This window comes from Eriocheir sinensis, chromosome 55 (genome assembly GCF_024679095.1).
Source record: "Eriocheir sinensis breed Jianghai 21 chromosome 55, ASM2467909v1, whole genome shotgun sequence".
NCBI lineage: Eukaryota > Metazoa > Arthropoda > Malacostraca > Decapoda > Varunidae > Eriocheir > Eriocheir sinensis.
Genome location: NC_066563.1, coordinates 9,074,140 through 9,080,823, shown reverse-complemented (window position 1 = coordinate 9,080,823; position 6,684 = coordinate 9,074,140). Strand labels below are relative to the sequence as shown.

The 6,684-nt window shown below is 40.4% G+C and overlaps 1 protein-coding gene across 1 annotated transcript in view; it reads left to right on the top strand.

Moving 5' to 3' along the window:
- The first annotated feature begins 1,014 nt into the window (after positions 1-1,014).
- The window catches only part of LOC126984030 (armadillo-like helical domain-containing protein 3), a 68,728-nt gene continuing 63,058 nt past the window's right edge, over positions 1,015-6,684 (top strand). Inside the window, exon 1 of the mRNA XM_050837389.1 lies at positions 1,015-1,135. The gene's annotated coding sequence lies outside the window, so the exon portion shown is untranslated. The remainder of the gene's footprint in view (positions 1,136-6,684) is intronic.

Here is a 6,684-nt window from a genome sequence, read left to right as displayed (position 1 = left end):
AACCCAGTAGCTGCAGGGATCATGCTTCTTAAAGGCCCTTCCCTCTAAGCGAGAAAAAATGAGCAAAAAATCATCACTCACGCAAATCATTTCATAATATATATTAACGCATTTGTGATCAGTTTATGCATCATCTATGTTGGGGGTTTATATCATGGCAAAGATTTGGCCCGTCACTGCTACACTTTACGGTAAAGCCACAAATTTGGCCCGTCGCTGCTACCGGGTTAATTAAGTAATCTAAACAAATGTATAACGGATGAATAAAGAAATCTCCTCAATCAAAACTGAATAAATAAACAGATAAATGAATAAAGTTTGCGGATCAACAGGTATTTTTTTATTTCTTTTCAGCCAAAACTCTCGATAACACGTGAACCTTTTTGGGTTTCTTGAGGCAAACACAAACAAAAGAAAATCGACACAAGGGAAATACTGCGAATGATTTGTTTTCATATATTTTTAAGGCCAAGAGTCTCGCAAAATATGATCAGTACATTATTTCCTACCTCGACTCTTATGTTTCTAAGATAAGAAGGAAGAATGAATGCCTTGAGCTGAATTTCACTTTGGTATTGGAATGTGGATTTTTTAGGTTTATGTATACGGAAAATCACGCTTCCGCTTCTTCATGTTTATTTCAAGGATCTTAGGTCGATATTTTTATCTCACTTTATCGTCTACTATTAATATGGTTTTAATATCTATAAAGGATTTCAAGTATCATTTTTTTTAGTTTATTTTTTTTAGTTTAGTTGTAGTCTGTTTAAAGTATGCTAAGTATTTTTATCGCATTTTTTCTGTTGTTTTTCTAGTATTTTTTCAGTAATTAGTTTTGCAATATTTTTTTACAGTAGAGGTTTTACAGTCTATTTTCAGGTAGTTTTTTTTTTATCATTTTCTACAGTTAATTTTTATTGTGCAGTTTACGGTCTATTTTTAAGTATTCAAGACCTTTGTGTACCGAAAATAAACACTCTTCACATGTATATATCTCTTCCACAGCACAGGTGAGCGGCCATGACTCCGTATAAAAAGAAGACAGAGGACGACGCCAGAAGCAATGTTAGTGATGTCTTGACCCTCGCTTTCGGAAAGAGTTCAAGTTATACAAAGGGAGGCTCTACAGTGAGAGGTTAGTACAAAATAGTCTGAAGCATATACCGTAGACAACGCACGTAAGAACAAAACCGCGAAAAAATGAACCGCTAGACCCATCTCTATCACGCTTAAGCGATATTTCAAGTCAAGATCATGCGGATCAAAAAGAAAAATCAGTCCATGAGAGTTCACTTTTATTTACTGGGTCAGGCGAAGAAGATCCGTGAGAGAAGAGGCGGCCAGCGTGACATGACCCAGGGCTCCGGCGAGGCTGTGACCCATTTCATCAGACTCCTCGAAACCTTAGTGCAGTTATTATGAAGGCTCTGCAGACGTTGTTGTAGGGGTTTCCGTGGGTGGTTTCTCGACCCTGGCGATATAAAAAGCATCGAGGAAGAAGAGGAAGAGGAAGAAAACACTGCAGTAAAAACAAGTTATATAAAAAAACACCGATTAAGAAGAGGAGGAAGAAAAACTCTGAAAAAACAACAGAAATAAAACACCGAGGAAGAAGGAAAACAAGGAAGAAAACACTGCAGTAAAAACAAGTGATATAAAAAAGCACCGATTAAGAAGAGGAGGAAGAAAAACTCTGAAAAAACAACAGAAATAAAACACCGAGGAAGAAGGAAAACAACGAAGAAAACACTGCAGTAAAAACAAGTGATATAAAAAAGCACCGATTAAGAAGAGGAGGAAGAAAAACTCTGAAAAAAACAACAGAAATAAAACACCGAGGAAGAAGGGAAAACAGGGAAACAATGAAGAAAAGTGAGAAAATGGAACACAGAGAAGGAAGAGGAACAGCAAAACAGGAGAAAAAGAGGAAAAACGGGGAAAAAAATGAAAACCACCTAGCATTAAGAAGAATAAGCGGTAGAAAAATAAAACACAGAGAAGAAAGAGGAAGAGCAAAACAGGAAAAAAAGGAAAAAACGTAAAAAAAAATGAAAACCACCTACAATAAGAAGAACAAGAGATAGTTTATGAAGTCTTCTGCGCCATGAACGGGAAAAACAGTCATGGTAGCAACCCGACGTATCTTCTCTGTAGCCTTCCCAAACCCACGTAACAAGACCCCGAAACGTGTGATAATTCGAGTCTGTGTATCACGTGCCCCGACGCTGGCCTTGTGGTGGGGGGCGAGCCAGCGAGACTCGAACCCGGCGCGTGATATCATCTTCATGGGGCCGTATCGAGAACATTATTACCACCGAAGAAAACGGAGCCGAAGAAAATGAGACGCGGGTGTGTGAGTGTGTGTGTTTGGCGTGAGAATGATCGCTCTGTACCCTGCCTATTATCTCCTCCTCCTCCTCCTCCTCCTCCCTCTCTCTCTCCCTAAAAGTACTGAGGTGGCGTAAGATAAAAAACGAAGATGGTAAAAGAATAATACCGTTAGTGAGTCATAGGAAGAGACGACTGGAAATAAACTGCGATACAAAGATGTAAAAAGATAACGAATTGAAGATACAGAAGTGACGTAAGATAAAAGAACGGAGACTGAAAAAAAAAGAATTAATGGTGTTAGTGAGTTAAAGGAAGAGGCGACTGGAAAGAAGATGCAATAAATATGAGTAAAAAGATGAAGAAATATTGTACAGCACCTCCACAATTTACAAGTGAATGAATGAATAAATAAATCGAAGTGACTAAGACCAGGGAAAGTAAATTCAATGAGAGAGAATGATAAAGGAAAGAAAAATGATAAATGGAAAGAAAGAATAGTAAAGAAAGAGAAACGGAAAGAATGGAAAGAAAGGATGGTAAAGAAAGATAATGAATGGAAAGAAAGAAAGATAAATGGAAAGAATGGAAAGAAAGGATGGTAAAGAAAGATAATGAATGGAAATGGCAAAGAAAGATAATGAATGGAAATGGCAAAGAAAGATAATGAATGGAAAGAAAGAATGATAAATGGAAAGAAAAAAAGAGCAACAACGAACAGGGAGTAGAATAAAACAAAAAAAATGAACAAACGCTTGACGAAAAATAAATAAAAAAATAAATATTAAAAAAACGAAAACAAAATATATCGTGAGAGAAAGAACGTAAGAGACGAAAACAGAGAATAAAAAGGAAAAGAAGCAAGCCGATAAACAATACAATATAAAGAATAGAAAAATAAAAAAATAAACATCGAGAGAGAAAGAGAGACGGAAAAACAAAGAACAAAAAGTATAAAAAAGTATAAAAAAAATAAAAATAAACACGAATAAAAAAGTAAGCATGAAAAAGGAATAGAAGCAAGCCAATAAACAATGCAGTATAAAGAATAAGAAATAAAAGAAAACACCAATAAAGAAGTTAGCATAAAAATGGAATAAAAAAATAAGATAACAAAGAATAAGAAATAAAGAATAAATAAAAATAAATAAATAAAAATTAAGCGTAAAAAAAAACATAACACGCCACCCGAGCATACATTTCTTACCTGTAAAGACAATAATTAGTGAGAATAAAAAAATAATAAATAAAAAATAGATATAAATAAAGAAGTAACCGTAAGAAAGAAACTCAGACCACTCTACCTGTGCCTCCATTTCTCACCTGTAAAGACAATAATTAGTGGGTCGGAGGCTGCGCGCACAACCTTGAACTGGCACGCTGGTCTTGGCGGCTCACTGGGCGGAGGTGATGAGCCTTTGTGGGTGGTGATGATATGTGCGCCCACCTAACCCCCCCCACTACCCACCTACCCACCCACCTACCCACACCTTCCCACCTGGCCCCCCCTACCCCACCCCACCAAACTATATGCCCCATCCACCCATCTGCCCTTCCTACCCCCATCCACACCGACCCACCCACCTACCTACCCACACCCACCTACCCACACCCACCTGCCCCAGTCACCCACTTTTCCCAGCCATCCACCTACTTACTTGCTCTCACCCACCCCCACCTACCCCATCCACCCCAGATGTATATTTTATTGTTTATCATCTTACTTCTTTTTATTTATTTACTTTACTTTTTTCCGTCTTTTTTTTTCTCCCGATGTATTTTCCACTTAGCCACCCATCTGCACCACTCACCTACCTGTTCCACCCCACCTATCCACCTACCTACCTGCCCCACCCCATCTATCCACCTACCTACCTGCCCCACCCCACCTATCCACCTAGCTACCCTCACCTACCTTCCACCAACCCACCTATCTGCCCCAAACCCCACCCCAGTACCTTCCATCACCCATCTAACATACCCTTCCACCTACCAACTCATCCACCCACCACCCACCTGCCCTACCCACCTTCCTACCCATCTGTGGCAATCACCACCACCCCCGTAACGTCATAACCCCACCTCAGTATCTTTTCTTTCCCCACCCACGTCTCCTCCTACCTGTCTGCCCACCTGCCCACTGCCTGCTTACCTGACCCATCCACCCACCTGTATACCACTCACAACCACCCACGCACCCCTGTAACCTCATAACCCCTCCCCAGCACCTCCTCTCCCGGGTCTCCCCCCTCCCACGTCCCTCTCCTCTCTCACCTGCCCACCTTTCCCACCTACCCACCTACCCATCTCCACCACCCACCACCACCCACGCACCTCCGTAACCTCCCGTCTTCTACTCTTCCTCTTCCTCTCCTATGAATCCGCCCCCCCCCCCCCTCACCGCTCCCCTCACCCATCTTCCCCCTCACTCCTCCGCCTCTTATGCACCCCTCCCCCCACCCACGCATGCCCATCACGCTCCTCACTACCGCCACGGCCCTGAAGTTGCCCTATTTCCCACACTGCCCATGAGAGTCGAATGTAAATATATATACGTAGCCTTTTTTGCTTTCTCTCTCTCTCTATCTATCTATCTATCTATCTATCTATCTTCGTGTCTTGGAGAAGGGGTGGAGGGAAGGAGTGGAGGGAACGTGTGTACTAGAAAATTAAGGTGGATTTTTTTGAAGGCTGAGAAAAATGTGTGAAAAAGGTGAAGTAAAATGTACCAGAAAATGAAGGAAAAAGAAAAAAATATGAGGAAGATGAGTTTTTGCATTCGAAGGCTGGGAAATGTTGTGTGTGATGATGTATGTTGTTATTATGATGTGGGGGGAGGGGAAGGGGGGAGGGGAGGGGAAAGGGAGAAAGGGGAGAGAGGGGGAGGGGAGAAAAGGGGGCGGGAGAGAAGGGGAGTAGAGAGAGAGGGGGTTAGAGAAAGAGAAGTGAGCAGGAGAGAGATAAATAAAAATGAGGAAAACAGAGAAAAAGAAAAAAAGAAAGGAAAAGAACAAAAGAAATAGAGAAAAAATAGAAAAAAGAGAAAAGACGAAAAGAAAAAATTAAACAAATGAAAAAGTGATAATGCGAAAAAGAGAAAAGAAGAGAGAAGGAGAAAAAGGAAAAAAGGAAAAAATGGTAAGAGAGGAGAAAAATGAAAAAGAAAAAAAGAAAGTGAAGATAAAAAAAGAAAAAAAATGAAAGAAAATGAAAAAGAAGCAAAAAGAGAAAAACACAGAGAAAAGAAACAGTAAAAGAGAAGCAGCGAAAAAGAGACAAACAGAGAGGGAAAGAAAATAAAGAGAAAAAGAAAGGAGAGAGAGGAAAGAGGAGGAGGAGTAAGAGGAGGAGGAGGAGGAGGAGGGGGAGGGAGGGGAGTGAACAAGACAAATCTATCATAGGTCCGTATATGGAGTTTGAATGCATTAAGTTGTTTCCTCGCGAGATTTCTTTTGTTGCTACCTATTAATTATGTTGTACCGCCTGCCTTTTGTGTGTAGGGGGGGAGGGTATGGGAAGGAGGGGAGTGGGAAGAGAGGAAGGGGTGTGTGAGGGAGAGGAGGGAGGGGGGGAAGAAAGGAGGTGGGTGGAGGGAAGGGAGGGAGGGACGGTGCATATGAGGGGTAGGAGTGTGTGTGTGTGTGTGTGTGTGTGTGTGTGTGTGTGTGTGTTTTATCTGGTAACATTTTTTTCTTCTCCTCTCTTGCATACGTAATAAATAAACTGCGTGTGTAAATGTATATATTGATGTTTGTTTGTCTGTGTGTGTGGGTATTTGTGTGTTTTTATATGGCTGTTTGTGTGTTTTTCTGTCTGTTTATATGCATCACTGTATTTTGACGTATGAGAGTAAGGTAGAAGGTGTGTTTGTATGTTAATATGTATACCACTGCATTTTAAGATACGAAAGTTTGGTCTGAATGAGTGAATGAGTAAACGTCCGAATAAGTCTAAGAATATATCACGTGACCGGCCGTTCATGTGTGTTTGTATGTGCTTGAATCTGTATGTATGTTTGTATGTATCACTGTATATTAACACATGGGAGTAAGTTTAAGGTCTGAATGAATGAATAAAAGCATGAATGAGTCCTAGAATATCACGTGACTGGCCATTCATGTGTGTTTGTATGTGTTTGAATCTGTATGTATGTTTGTATGTATCATTGTATTCTAGCACATGGAAGTAAGGTTAAAGTCTGAATGAATGAACAAAAGTATGAATGGACGTGACCGGCCGTTCATGTGTGTTTGTATGTGTTTGAATCTGTATGTACGTTTGTATGTGTCACTGTATTTTAGCACATGAAAGTAAGGTTAAGGTCTGAATGAATGAATAAAAGTCTGAATGAGCCCA